The following is a 15,285-nucleotide window of genomic DNA, read 5'->3' on the forward strand; positions in this document are numbered from 1 at the left end:
TTTTAGGAACTCCTGGGAAATTGGGTGAAGAATTTTCTAGAATTCTTTATACTCTTTCTTTCAACTTCTCTGTAACTTTAGTTATTTCAAAATAAAATAGTATAAAACTTAGGGATATAAATACAGATAATGAAATTGAGAGATGTGCACTGTTATATGAGATGAATGTTTGTGCCCTCCTCCCAAATTCCTATGTTGAACCTAATCCCCAGTGTGATGATAGTTGGAGGTGGGGTCTTTGGGAAGTGAGTAGGCCATGAGGTTGGAGCTCTCATGAATGAGATTTTTTTTTAAGTAAGTGCTCCTATAAAAGAGACCCCAGAGAGCCCTCTTGCACCTTCTGTCATGTGAGGACACAGCAAAAACCAGGATGGGTTTCTCATCAGACACAGGAGCTACTGGTGCCTTAATCTTGGACTTCTCAGCTTCCAGAACTCTGAGAAATAAATGTTTGTTGTTCAAGCCACCTGGTCTGTGATGTTTTTGTCATAGCAACCCAAACAGAATAAGACATGCACATTAAGCAAAATAGTTTTTATACGAACTCTGGTTAATTTTTAAGCGTGCTGAAAATTGGTTAAGAGACCTAGGAGTGTTTGTTTCTCTCAGGGTTCGTTTCAAAGGGCAGGGGGGCATATTGGATTTGGTGTCATTTCCAGTAACATAGTACAAGGATGAAGGCCCACACATGTTTAGTGTTGCAATACTATAAAAAGCCACTTCAACCAGCAAAAGTCCTCAGAGACAGCTAAGCACACCAGTGTCTAGGGGCAGCAGGGAATTGGAAGAAAGGATCCAGTGTAAACATAACTTCCAAGCTGACCGTTGCTCTATTGCTCTCTTGGCAGTTGAAGGTGGGGTCTTTGGGAGTTTCTTGCTTTCTGTTGCACCGGGTGAAGGTAGGCACACCCTCTGATCAATAGAGTTTTCTCTTGTCTAATGCTTTGATAGCAAACGTTAATTTTATTCAAACAAACAAAAAAAATCTGTTCGCATTCATTTAATGTTGACAGGGCTGCAAAAGGACTTTCATGGGCCCCCGACACTCTTACCTTTATGAGGCCCTCCCACCCTAATCATCTCAATATTACAAATTATTTTTGATAATAATTTTGATAATAAGGGGGATATAACTTGAAATACTTCAACTTTTTCTTCTGTTTTAGGCAAAATTTAGTAGATTTTTTGTGAGCCCCCAAAATTTCATCTTTCTCTTTTGTGAGAAAAAAAAATAAGTGTAACTCTAAAACTTCTTTATTTTGACCTTAAAAGAAACTGAAACATTTTCATGGGTCACTAAAATTATTGTGGGTGCTAGGCACTGTGTCTACTGTGCTTAATGCATAAGTCAGCTGGCTCTGATTTGAATTAGACTTTGAATTTTTTAGTTTCTATCTCTCTACCTCTAAGGGAAGTAATATTTGAATTGATGTAGACGTCTGGTTGCAAAAAATCGGATCTTGTTCCTTAAGACATATATTTATATGTCTGAATATTAGTTGGATTTTATAGACTTGTGTCTCACTATGTATATCTATATCCATATATAATTTGTGTTCCATAGGGAACCACAATTGATAAAAATTATCTATTAATATTGAACCAGATATTAAACCCATGTATTTTTATTCACCATTCTGTTAGCAAAGGCTTAGACAACTATCATCTCCTGCTTGCTTTGAAGACCTCATGATGCATCCTAGACCCTCCTGAGATCCTGCTCTATAACAAATAGTATTGTATTTTTAAAAAGATTTTATTTATTTATTTGCCAGAGATGGGGGGGGGGCAGGGAGAGCACAAGCAAGGGGAGCAGCAGGCAGAGGGAGAAGCAGACTCCCCGCTGAGCAGGAAGCCCAACATGAGGCTCCATCCCAGGACCCTAGGATCATGACCTGAGCCAAAGCCAGACGCTTAACCGACTGAGCCACCCAGGCTTCCCAGTAATATTATATTTTTAGCCTGTGGTTTCTGCACTTGCTCTTTTTCTTTTATTTGCATTAATTTTTTATATATAAGATATCCCTGTGAAATGGTCATATGTTTCTATTAATTTTTTCTGAAGGTGATTTCTTTAGTGATGAGATCATAGCTTACCTCCTATAAATAGTGTTATGATGTCACAGAGGATTCTGCAAAATCAAATGGAACAAAAATGCCATACGGAGGTTCCATGTTAATTTTAAAAAACTACAAATGTTACTCTTTATATAGAAAGGCATTCAAAATAGTCAGTGAGAGTCTTTTTTTTTTTTTTTTTAAAGGAAATTGATGTCAAGAGCTGGGCCAAAATTAGGTCTTTATTTGCAGCAAGCTCTTTCTTAAAATTAAGACATTTTCCACAGTCCTCCAGATCATCGTATTGAATTTTAAAGGGTATCTAACAGTTGTCCCCTTTGAAGAAACCAGTCCCTATCCCCTTACCATTTTCCCTGCTTCCATGGGGCCAGGTGTGAGTGTAACACTTCAATGCCAGTGCCTGAGGACACATTCCACTCCTTTCCATCCTAGATGTATCGAAGAATTACGGAAGGTTCAGAATGGTTCACGCTATAAACATTGAGAAATCATGTAAATGCTTTCAAAAACTCTTCATTATTTTGCTTCTGCAAATGTAGAAGGTCTAAGTGCTGGATATTCATGGTAAACAAAACAGCAAGAAAAAAAAAAATCTCTGTGCTCGTGAAAGGTAACGTGCTACAGATGTCTGTTCTGTTTTATCTATTGTGACCCCTGACTTCGGAATTCTAGAGTGGAGGTTTCATTTATTTGATATAAGCAAACTCCAAAACACGGTTTGGAGAGCTGGCTAACCTCCATTCTGCAGAGTTAAAATAATTAGAGAAGCAGGAGGAAGTTTCTGAAATAATAATCAAATCTGAGTTGGAACCAGTGTGACCGAAGCAGCTCCAGGCGCATGTGGGCTGACCCCTGGCGATCTGACTCCACATAACCTGGGAATTCCTTTCACCTTGACGACTGGGTCCAATGGCGTTTGGCAGTATAAACGAGGTGCCCGTGGCTTCTGGAAAATGTGAAGAAATCCTGTTGGGATCATTTCAGTTCACCAGGGAACCCCACAGGACCATGGCAAAGGACTATCTAAAACAGAAATAATTCATCTCAAAAATCTCATTATTTTGGTGTGAAGCTTATTCATGAAGAGACCTCTGCCTGCCTCTGCAGTGGAAATGGGTGCAGAAGTTTCTAGATAGTTTTGAGGAGGTGAGTTGATTTTTCTCAATTAAAACTCTTCATTTCTCATGCAACTAATAAGGAGGTTTCAGAAGTCAGCTCAATCACCTGATGGAACTGCACTAAGCCTTTTTTCCTTGCTACATAAAAGGGTTCTTTCATGTCTTTGCCTCTTCAGTGATAGAAAAGAGTAGCAATAACATTTTGCTTTTTTAATAACTGAAAATGTAGAGCAAAACAGTAAACCTAAGATATTAATTTCTCTGGAAAAAAGACACAACAAAAAATACCTTTACTCTTTCTTAATCCATTGTTTGTTTTTAATTGCTTTTAGGGATGAGAAAAATGAATGATATAAAAAGTAAAGGATAATTCTTCCATGGTTTCCCAAAATTTCTTAGTGAACATGCTAATGAAATCTCAAAGAAATAAAATCAGAGCTCTAGCCAATGCTGATGTGTCCCCCCTGTGTCCCCCTGATCGTCCCATCTTCACTACTGCAGCCCTCACAGTACTTAGTTTTCAGGGGCTTTCTCTGGCCACCAGAGTCCACTATACCCGCAGAGCCACAGGCTGGAAATACTGGGAAATTAATGCCTTAGAAAGCAGCCTTTAACTAATGACCCACTAGCATAACGTACATCTCCCAGCTCTCTCGCCCCTCAGGTCTCGCCCCTCAAATGTTCCATATGGTTCCAGTGAAGCTCCAATTAATCCATAGTGATAACTTTTTTGATAACTAACACTTGATTGAGTGTTTTCTCTTTCCTTCCCTACTCTCTCCCTATTCCCCCATGGTTATAGGGATCACTTTCAAAATAAACTATTTACACTGGAATCTGTATCTGAAGTGACTGCTCTTAGGAAGAATGTAACTAAGGCAAGAGCCTTGAGTACTCTGGGTTCTTCTAAAGAGGAATCACTGTGTTTAGTGTCTTGAATATCTAAAGTGGGGTAAAAATATGCCCTTTCGTATCACACAGAATTGTGAGAACATGTAAGATGTTTTAAGCTTTTAAATAGTCGTATAAGAGACTACTTTCAAATGTAATTTAGTTCAAATGTAATATAATATACATGTATATAAGTAGCACATAGATTAACCAAATGTTAAATATAACCAAATTATAAAGCAAAAAATATTAAGAGGATAATAAAATTGTCTGGTAGAACATTCCTATTTATTTTAGACTCAATGATGTTCTGATGGAGAGCTGCTGCTGCTGCTGCTCTCGTCTTTACTGGTGCTCTGCTTAGCCTGCCTTCCATTTTTACTCAATTATAGCTTGAACCATGAGGCTTTGTGCTAGAGAAGCATCCCTGTTATGGTTTTATTACATTTGAAAAGCAAAATAACAAGGATTCACTTGACAATGTACCCAGTGTCACTGTTGGTTGGTCAGAATTATTTATTATGTCTCATAGGTTATCATTTTTTTTATTTAAATGGAAGTGTGTTGTCAACACCAGGTTTTATTTATTTAACTTCAAAAAAGATGTTTCTTCATATGCTCTGAGATGGACTTTTTTTCTCTCTACCATTTTGGCAGTTTGGAAATATCCATGTTTGCTCCATTCGCTCTTCTTCCTTCCTCCCTCCCTTCCCCCCCTTTCTTCCATCTTTCTTTTTTTCTTCACATGCAAATGTAAACTTTTCTAGAGAGCTTTTTATTTTACCCATCATATTTTCACTTAGAAAGTCAAAACTTTTCTATGGAAATTTTTACAGTTTTTACACCTTGTTTTCAAAAAACAGAGCAGAACCAATTCCAGGGAGGATTTATATATTTTAGTCTCTTAGTTTGGGATTTTTTTCTCAAGTCCTCAGTATTAGTGCTTCACAGTGGAGGTACTTGTTCCTGAAGCTGACTTTCGACTACTCATCAACCAGTGGCTGTGAACAGCAAGACTAGACTTCCTGGGCTGTCAGTGGAAGGCGGGAGATAAATACAATTGATGAATTTATCAGTTGGGTAAGGAAATGAAATTTACATAAATGATGCAGAGAAAATCCTCGAACTATATGATCCGGTATAAATTTACCTACTTTTATTGCGTGTCTAATTTGTGTCATATAGTTCACATCTTACTAACTATTGACTATAATGCCACAAAGTAGATGGATCCTCATCTTCTCAATGAGGAAACGGAGGCTCAAAGAAGTTTCATAACTCGCTAAAGTTTATCTGAGTAGTAACAGGGTAGAAAAGAAGCCAGGCGTACGCTCAAGTAAAAGATAACCTGATTCTGAACCACGAGAGACTATGGTCTCTGGGAAACAAACTGAGGGTTTTAGAGGGGAGGGGGTTGGGGGGATGGGCTAGCCTCGTGAGGGGTATTAGGAGGGCACATATTGCATGGAGTCCTGGGTGCTACATGAAAACAATGGATCATGGAACACTACATCAAAAACTAATGATGTACTATATGGTGACTAACATATCATAATAATAATAATAAAATAACCTGATTGAATCTAGTCAGCATGTTTAGTCCCAGCTACCTGATGATGAACTTGGGCCCATACATGAATGAATGAATGAACAAATAAATGAGCTAAGAGAATAGTTTCTCTGTTTTAAGACAGACTAAGAGACTAAGATGGAGCTCTGGTAACTCTGGTCATGTAATTCACAGGGCAGGAAGAAAGAGCTTTAGCCAGGAATATTTCTATTTTCTTTAAAGTCCTGGCATATGAGTGCCACAGTAGACCAGTGAGAATTAATTATCTCAATAGAAGATAGAGACGGGGAAAAAAGAAAAAGCCTACTCTTTTTCTCTCCTGGGCATCATTATAGAAAACCCCATGAGTTGGAATTAAACAGCTTTTATTTAGCGGAAACTCAAGTACCTGGGAGATAGAAGGACAAATTAGAGGAGAAGCTTTGTGCTAGAGTGAAGGTATATTTTCTGGATTAAAAGGATACTTGATATGTACAAAGGAAGCGAGAAACCATAACACTGAGTAACTCAAGGCTAGTCAACAGTCTTAGAGGATTGTTTTGTTAGAAACCAATGGTCTAAGGACATCTGTTGAAGAACGTTGGCCAGTACAATTATTGTGGAATCTTATTATCAGAGTGCCTTTCAGATTGTCATAGTTCAAAAAGTCCTGAAAAAAAAACCGTGGCTGACTGCGGGTTTCCATACTTTTATTGGTCAACTCAGGCTGACAAATATTTAACTGCCATGCCTTCTCATGAACTGTTCAGCTTTGGTTGAAGCCAGGGTTTCATGGTTAGCTTGTGAGATGATAATGCCAGGTACCAAGAGCTATTGAAGATAAGAAGAAAACCACTTTCCCTTGCTCAATGAGGCTTTTATGAATTTAAATAGATGCTTCTGGGCGTATCTAAGCAGTCCCAGTAGGATTCAGTACCTACAGACAAGATGTTCTCTGATGAAACTCACCCGGAAGAGCTGAATTAACTTGGCAATGGGTGGGGGCAGATGTCTCCCCTCTCAGATGCAGTACCAAAAGCAATCTCTCTCATAAAAGTAATCGCTTTTCAGGAGTCCAGAGGTCAACGATGCAATCTGTGCTGTCCCCGTCCAATGAGGGACAGTTGTGTTACCTTTGTCAGCCTAATTCTACTGTGAAATTCAGGTGACTTTTTTTTTTTTTCAGCTATAGATCCGCGGGATCCAGCTTTCTGGTTCCTGGGGAAAGTCTCTGAGCTCACCAATGTCTCTCTCTCATTTTATAGTTTAATTTAAAAAGGGCATAATTTCCCTACAATAACTTTACATATTTAAAATTTGCAATCTGATGAACTTTGATAGATGTGTACCTCCCTGAAACCATCATCAGAGTCAAGATAATGAATATATCCATTATCCTCAAAAGCTTCCTCCTGCCCCTTTGTAATTCCTCCCTCCAACCCTGCTGCTCAGAAAACACTGGTCTGGTCCCCAGAAAAATGTTGGTCTGCGCTGGAGGCTCCCATAGAGAATGGTCCTAGAGATCAAGGTGCAGCCTCAGACGTTGTCTGATCTAGCTCAAAATTCATGCCACATCTCTCATGCCACATCTTATTTGTTAAGCAAGTCACTAATATCAACTCAGATTCAAGAGGGGAATTGGATTCCACCTCTCAATGGAAGGAGTAGCAAAAAATTTTCCACCATCTTTAAATTATTACACTGAAATTGTAATAATTATAATAGCCTAAACTCATTTTAAAGATACAGAGTTTTGTTGTGACATCAGTTTTAAGTAAATACAATTTTCTCTAAAACACCAAATTTCATGCTTAAGACTTCAGGAAAGATTTAAGTCAAAAACTTTGTTAGAAACCTGCCACGTTGCTTTTGGCCTCTCTCTAACTAAAAAAAATACCTTCAGCAGTCCGCTTAGAGCTTCCCAGGACAAAGCCCTCCAATTCCTATCTGCTTCACGGATGGGAAATTCTCACAGATGCCCCAGAAATGGATGTGATCATTGCAAGCACTTGGCATTGTGTGCTGTCCGCCTTGTTTTCACCATCGCAGTTTCCAAGCCTTCCGGGGTATGACCGAGAAATGAGAACAGCATTCCAAAACATTTGGAGAGGATTTAGATCATGAAAGTGTTGTCACAGATTGGCTTCTCAAGAAGCAGATGCTGATGAAAAGGTTCTAGAGATCTGGTGTACAACAGTGTGCATATAGTTAACACTTCTGTGCTGTCCACTGAAACGTGGTTAATGGGATAGATTTTATGTCATGTGTTTTTTTTACCACACACACACACACACACACACACACACACACAAATAGGAAGCAAATTGTGAAATGATTTTGAATTTAAAGACATTTTAGGGATCAAAACCTATGAAAACAAGGGGAAGGCAGGAGCTCCTGGGTGGCTCAGTCGGCTAAGCATCTGCCTTTGGGTTGGGTCATGATTCCAGGATCCTGGGATGAAGCCTTGTGTGGGGCTCCTTGATCAGTAGGGAGTCTGCTTCTCCCTCTCCCCTAGCTTGTGCTCTCTCTCTCACACTCTCTCTCTCTCAAATAAAAAAAATAAAATCTTTTTTTAAAAAGAAAAGCAGGGGGAGGGAAGAGGATTGGGCAGAAGAGAACAGTTGCATTGTGATTCAAACCCTATAGAGACTTAGACAACCCCCCATGGTAAGCCCCGGAGCAAATACCGTCATCCCACCTACAGCTGAAATGACTCACCTTTATACCCTCACTGAGCCACTGGGTGCAGTGTGCCCCAGGAAGGGTGTGACTTTGGTCAAGGCAAATGTCTGCAGCTGAAGGGGGATATGGGCAGTGGAACTCCATATCCCCTGCCATCATTGGACACAAGAAATACAGATAACGACATAGGGGGAAAGTAATGACTTTACTTTTGAAGATATCACCTGAAATCCCTGGAGGAATAATATAGAGCACATGATTCAGTAATAATTTCAGCACACTGAAAATAGAATCCAAGGGTATTTAGTAGTCATTTTAGCTAGAAAATATCTGCTCTTTGTTTTCACACACACACACACACACACACACACACACACACACAAACACACACACACACCATCTTTTAACATAACATAGATAAAGGTCAAAAATAAGATAGTAGAGGGGCGCCTGGGTGACACAGTGGTTAAGCGTCTGCCTTCAGCTCAGGGTGTGATCCTGGCATTATGGGATCGAGCCCCACATCAGGCTCCTCCACTATGAGCCTGCTTCTTCCTCTCCCACCCCCCCTGCTTGTGTTCCCTCTCTCGCTGGCTGTCTCTATCTCTGTCAAATAAATAAATAAAATCTTAAAAAAAAAAATAAGATAGTAGGGTTCCGAGTATGGGGAATATAATATATTTATGCTTTTGAAATTTCTATACTGAGTTCATATTATTACCTGTTATGGTTTTTTCCACATTTTTTATGTTTTTCTATTAATTTGTGTTTCTATAAAAACAGAGTCTCTAATCCAAAATACGCTAATAAGATGCGATTTGAAGGGCCCCTGGGGTCCTCAGTCTGTTAAGGGTCTGCCTTAGGCTCAGGTCATGATCCCAGGGTCCTGGGATGGAGCCCCTCATCCGGCTCCCTGCTCAGTGGGGAGTCTGTTTCTCCCTCTCCCCTGCTTGTGCTCTCTTTCTGTCAAATAAATAAATAAAATCTTTTTAAAAAGATGCAATTTGAAGCTTTAAAATGTTACAGAAGGGTAAATATGTTGACTTACTTCTTAATATTTTCATGTAATTTTGCACTTTCATATAGAGCGACGCTTTTCCCCACATTTTCAACCAGAATATTTCAAGGCTTCCTAAGATCATACTTGCTCTCTTCATGAACTTAAATGAATTGCTTGTTTTTTCTAAACCTCAGTTGCCTCCTTTGTGAAATGGAGATATGATGGCACTTACTTAATAGAATCTTTCTGAGCATTAAATGGTAGAGTATGTGCAGATGGCTTATGGCAGCGGTTGGCGCATAGAAACAAGTCAGGAGTGTAACTGAGTATATGGTGATACTGGTAACCATCCCTTCATGAGCAAAAATCAGCTATTGCCATAGGATATCCTTTTGCAAAAGGTATTTGTTGAAAATTAAAGATTTAGAAATGGAGACCAAAATTCTAATCCCACTGTTCAGTTTCCAGGACTTTTCTTCATCCGTCACCAGGTGGCCCCACATCCATAGCCTTCATGGTTCTGCACTCACGGAAGATGAATCAAAGAGCAAGAAGTCACTGCAGCAAAACTCCGTGGTGATAATAATCCAAAGAGCAGATGGTCCATTTAATAATCAGTTGTGCATTTGGGTAGAAGAGGGAAAAGCAAGCTTCGTAGGTTTGAAATGGGCAAGAAAGCTGTTAAACGTGTCTAGACATTTTTCTTCGAGACTAGTCTCAATAAAAGAGGTAAATAAATCATCCTATTGATGTTGAGCCCTTCAAATAGTACATGGCCTCGCATGCTTGGCTGAGAAAAATCTCTAATCTTTACCTTTTCTCTCTTTTGAAAATTAGTTAATTCCTCATTTCTTGGCTTTACCTGAATACTTACAAAACAGTTTCAGAACCTTTTCCTCCTCTTGTACCTGAAACACAGACCAAACTACAGATTAAACATTCTCAAAGATCCTGTCAGGAAAGATCCTGTCAGATGAAAGGTTTTGTCATATCATGACGAATTCATTCTTTCTTCCCCTTATCTCAGAATCCTTGAAATCTTCAGATGGAGCCCTGTAACTTTCCTTTCAGACAATGAACCATTCTTTCCAGGCTAGCTCATGTAAGCTAGAGGAAATGCTTGGCAATTGATTGCAATTGATACATAATATTCGAACAAATGGTAAAGGAATTAATATGGCGGAACTGAGCATATAAGAACCACCATATTGTAGTATTAACGGTTAAGAGTCTTAGCGCTAGAGTCAGAAGTTTGGTATTCTAGTTTAACGTAATAGCAGTGTAGCTTGGATAAGTCATTTCCAGATAATCATACTTCCTTCATGAAGGTGTTTGTGAGAATTAAATGAGATCATGTGTAAAGTGCTGAACATTTTGCCTGGAACATGGTAAAGGCATAATAATGCCTTTCATTACCATCACTGCTTTGACTCATGGTATCATGGGCTGATGAAATAATTAATTTCCTCTTCAATGGAAAGATCTAAACATATCCGTGCTGATTTTTCTCACCTGATTCTGAACTGAACTTCAAAAACCAGCTCTAAATGGTGAAATATCTTCCATGTTTGTTTTTGCAGAGGGAGAGGTGGTCAGAAGAGTGGACAGCCCAACATCGCTTGAAAGCATGCAGCCTGGAATTCAACTGGATGGTCTGAGTATATGTACATTTTTTCTTATTTAATCTTATTTTAGTTTTGATTTTAGCTTATTGATCTGAGTATATATTTTGGCCAAAATGTAAAAAATTATATTTTGAGTGAATTCACAGACTTTTCAAAGTAAACGAGAGACACTTGATTTGATTGTGTACACTCTATTACATATTTGATTTTTATCTCAGGAACAGATGCAGAAATAAGACAGAATTGTAGAACTTACTCTAGCAAAGTCTTTCCTGCACCTGTCTTGTAAGTAAGAAGGTAAAATTAGTCTAATTGTAGTGTGGATAAATCACGATTCATAATCAAATGTGACTTATCTTCTGTCCAAAATTCCCAGCTTAATGTTTTACATGAATTGTTAAGATTCTATTGTCAGTTAATTTGTGGCAAGGACTTTTGCAGCTAGCCATCAGGACAGCAGTAACACCAGATGGAGGGCATATTTTGATATTCTTCCCACATTTTAGAGAAGGCTGTTCAGTGCTTATCTTTAAGATAAATGTGTTATTAAGATAGCCACTTTCATCAAGTAGTTATATGCCTAAAGCATTTCGAGATGGATTCAAACGCCATATTCATTATACATGATGTTTTGAAACTTACCAAAAACTTAATTGCACTTTCAAAAACTAAAAGTTGGAACAAAGATTAGCATCAATGATCACTTATACCCATACATAATTAATAATATATACATACATGCCAGGCACTATGTTGCAGATTTTTTGTATATTATTTCATAGAATTTTAAAGACAATTTGATGAGGATTATTATCCCCTTTGACATATGAGAAAACCAAAGACTTAATATACCAGATCACTAGTTTTCAAAATGTTGACTATGTACCATTTTATTACATAACAACTGATACATGCAAAACAAAAACATTTCCCAAAGATAGAAAGGTTAAAGCGTAAAGAAAAGCATAATCAAAACACACGCTCAGGACTGCACGCCATGAGCACCACTCCAGAGCTATTATCAAACTATTATCAAACATATCTACGTTCCTCCAAGATTCTGTTCCTCCGCTTCCAGAGTTATTTAAAATCCTAAACTGTGCTTTATTCTTACCGTTAGAAGTGTTGTTATTTTCCAGAGCTAGTCTGACATTAATTTATTTGTGACAATTTTTTAGTTTGTATAAAAGTGAACCAATGTTTTGGCAGCCATTGACTTAATGTAAACACGGTAAGCATAATTCCCGGATTTTGCACTTCCTGCTCAGAATTCATCAGTTGCTTTTGCGGTTTTCATTTAGTATTTACACGTGATTTCTTGACAGTCATTTACTTTATACTGATTCAATGAGTAAAACTCAATTTAGCATTACACTTCAAAATAGTTTCCTTAAAACTCCAAAATTTGAGATTGAACAGGAATAACATAAAATATGCTTCCTCATAATTTTTTAATGGGTTTTTTTGTTGTCAATGGGAATATTGAAAATACAGTAAACCACACACAAAAATCCTGCTGCTTATACCTCAGAATTAGCAGATTGCAGAAAACTCTTTAACTTTTACTTTGGTTACCCTTGCAATATACCTGCAGCTTGCCAAGCACTGGCCACAGGATTTCTGCAGAGTGTATCATTCCGTATTTTTTATCTGAATTGTTGATGGAATGGAAAAGATGGTCCTTCCTTCCTTTCCCTGATCAAATATTTATTAAACACTCAACAAGTGCTAGAAACTATACCCAAATCTGGGGCTTCAAATGTGAAAGGATATGATCCAAGATGTCAGGAGACCACTCAATATTAAGAGGACACAAATGAATGTGCTCACTTTTAAATTAATTTAATAAAACATTTACGGCAGCAAATGGAATCCAGAATGTAATAGAGTCTTAACGAGTTTATGTAGGTGCTGTGAGTATCTGGAATTCTGGATGATGACACTTTGTGACAGCCAGCTGCTCCCTTGAGCAGATGTCAGTGGAGGGGTGAATGCTGGGATCTCCTCTCCCATGTCATCCTTTATGTCCAGCAAAATCCACACACCAAATTACACAGATGCACAGCACTTAAATGAAGGCTTGAGAGCGCTGAAGAAAAAGTATGGAGGGAGCTGGAATAACTGCTTACATGAGAAAGTAAGGAAGTGCTTCAAAACAGAACGGGATTTGTTGAAAGGACAAAGGAGCCAACTTGAGGAAGTTGTCCTCTTGGGGAAGGGACGGGGTGAGCAAAGATCTCAAGGAAGTGAGGGATTTAGCCAAGTAGATATCTAGTGGAAGAGAATTCCAGGAAGAATAAATAGTCATAAAATGGAAGTGTGGTAGCTATATGTTTAAGAAAGACTCAGGAGCCCTGTGTGGCTGGAGTGAATGAACAAGGGCGAAAACACTGTCAGAAACTTGGTCAGAGAAAGAACAAGAGACACAGCGTGCAAAACCTCCTGACTCATTTCCAGGGACTTGGACATTAACTCTGAGAGAGGGGAGCTAATAGTGGATTTAAACAGAGGAGAGTCCTGGGCTGGTGTTTTGAAAGGACCTTATTGGAAGTGCATCAAGAGTAGACATGCGTGAGCTTATGGATACCAGCGAGGAGGTCACTGCTGTCATTCAGGTGGCTGAAGATGGCGGCCCAGACCAGCGGGTAACAGTGCACGTGATTAAACTTTGAAAGTGAACCAAGATATCCTGCTGTATTGGATATGGAATGTGTGAGAAAAAAAGAGCAGCTGAGGATAACTTCCAAGCTGCCTTATAATAATATTCCAGGTGACAGATGTATGGGTAGGGACAAGGCAGCTAGGGTGGCCGGCATGGGTCCAAAAGCTATTGAGGTGTAAGATTGATAAGAATTGGTGGTTAAATCATCCTTTTAACTTTAAAGGTATGTACTTCTCAAGGTAGGACATATATTTTTTATAGCCTTTTACTTTATATCAAAAGCCTCCTTGTGATTAATCCCATCCTGCAGATACTTCCGGACTAGCTGTCTCATTTCTCTTGCTCTGAACCATCAATTTCTCCTGCCCATTTCTTGATATATTGCATGATAATTACAAAAGATAAATATTTGGGGATATAAATCCCGATTTTTAAATATACTGGTAATTAAAAATGAGGGGGAAACGTGCTCAAACACTCGTGTGTGTGAGGGAGTGTAGAAACATATACACTTTTCTCACAACTTTTTCTCTGTTTCCAGTTGGGGACCTCACACGACTGGGAGAACCGGGATGAATCGATAGGGCGAAGTTTTATCATCTTTGTACTATCAACCCGGACATGTTATTGTGAGTTCACCAGGCAAAACAGCAAAGTCACGACTGTTAAACAATTTTTCTTTTTCTCACCTTCCCACCTTCACAAGCCTTTTGGCGCCCGCCCGTTCTTTGCATCTCTCCCACCTACAGCTTTGTCCCTGCGCTCTGGCAGACCAGATCCTGCCCCCCAGAGCCTCCCCCTCTCCTTCCAAATAAAAATTACCCCCACTCCCGGTGCCCTGTGTCCACCCCCACCTCACATTGATCTGGCTGTAGTGCTTGATGTTCTGATGAGCGAATAATCTAAAGCCGCCGGCAATGAACTTTAAGAAGAATTTGCAGAACTAAAAGCCATCTCTAAAAGGGAAATGTGTGGGGTTCTATTTCATTGCAGACTACCTCTTAACAACTCCCTGACAGCGCACAAACACGAGCCCGCCCAGCCCCCCACCCACTCATGCCAAAAGTAAAATGGCAAAAAATGAGCTTTGCAGCTACATGCGACCCTTTCTTCCCACACTCCTCCTCTCCCTCCCAATTTAGGTTTTCATACCCAGAGCCTTAGTGTAAGAAGGGTTTCTGTGTCTGTTAAGTGTGCTCCTAGGTGCCATTCTTCTCTTCTGGGAGTGTCCTGTAGATTAATGCATTGTTTCATACAAAGCAATGGTATCCTTGGTATTAGAAGGCAACATAGTATTGACTTGATCAGAATGACTAAGAACCATCCTGCTCAGGAATTTCTTGATAAAGCAGGAAATCAAAAATCAATTTAAACAATTTATGCAGACCAACAAAAATGAAAACACAACGGTCCAAAACCTATGGGATACTGCAAGGCAGTCCTAAGGGGGAAATACATAGCCATCCAAGCCTCACTCAAAAGAATAGAAAAATCTAAAATCCAGTTTTTATATTCTCACCTCAAGAAGCTGGAACAGCAACAGAGGGACAGGCCTAATCCACTCACGAGGAAGCAGTTGGCCAAGATTAGAGCAGAAATCAATGAATTAGAAACCAGAAGTACAGTAGAGCAGATCAATAGAACTAGAAGCTGGTTCTTTGAAAGAATCAATAAAA

At 39.0% G+C, this 15,285-nt stretch overlaps 1 long non-coding RNA gene across 2 annotated transcripts; it reads left to right on the plus strand.

Annotated features, from left to right (window-relative positions):
* Positions 1–754: 754 nt before the first annotated feature.
* Positions 755–14,693, plus strand: LOC123787096 (uncharacterized). 2 transcript variants are annotated; one of them, XR_006778110.2, is made up of 3 exons: positions 755–899; positions 2,512–3,225; positions 10,903–14,693. It is a non-coding gene; the product is annotated as an uncharacterized LOC123787096 (long non-coding RNA). The 2 variants fall into 2 exon arrangements; XR_015725445.1 differs by having other exon boundaries at positions 755–3,225.
* Positions 14,694–15,285: the final 592 nt, after the last annotated feature.

The sequence above is a fragment of the Ursus americanus genome, chromosome 8 (assembly GCF_024610735.1).
Source record: "Ursus americanus isolate L20-20 chromosome 8, mUrsAme1.1.p, whole genome shotgun sequence".
Classification (NCBI taxonomy): Eukaryota; Metazoa; Chordata; class Mammalia; order Carnivora; family Ursidae; genus Ursus; species Ursus americanus.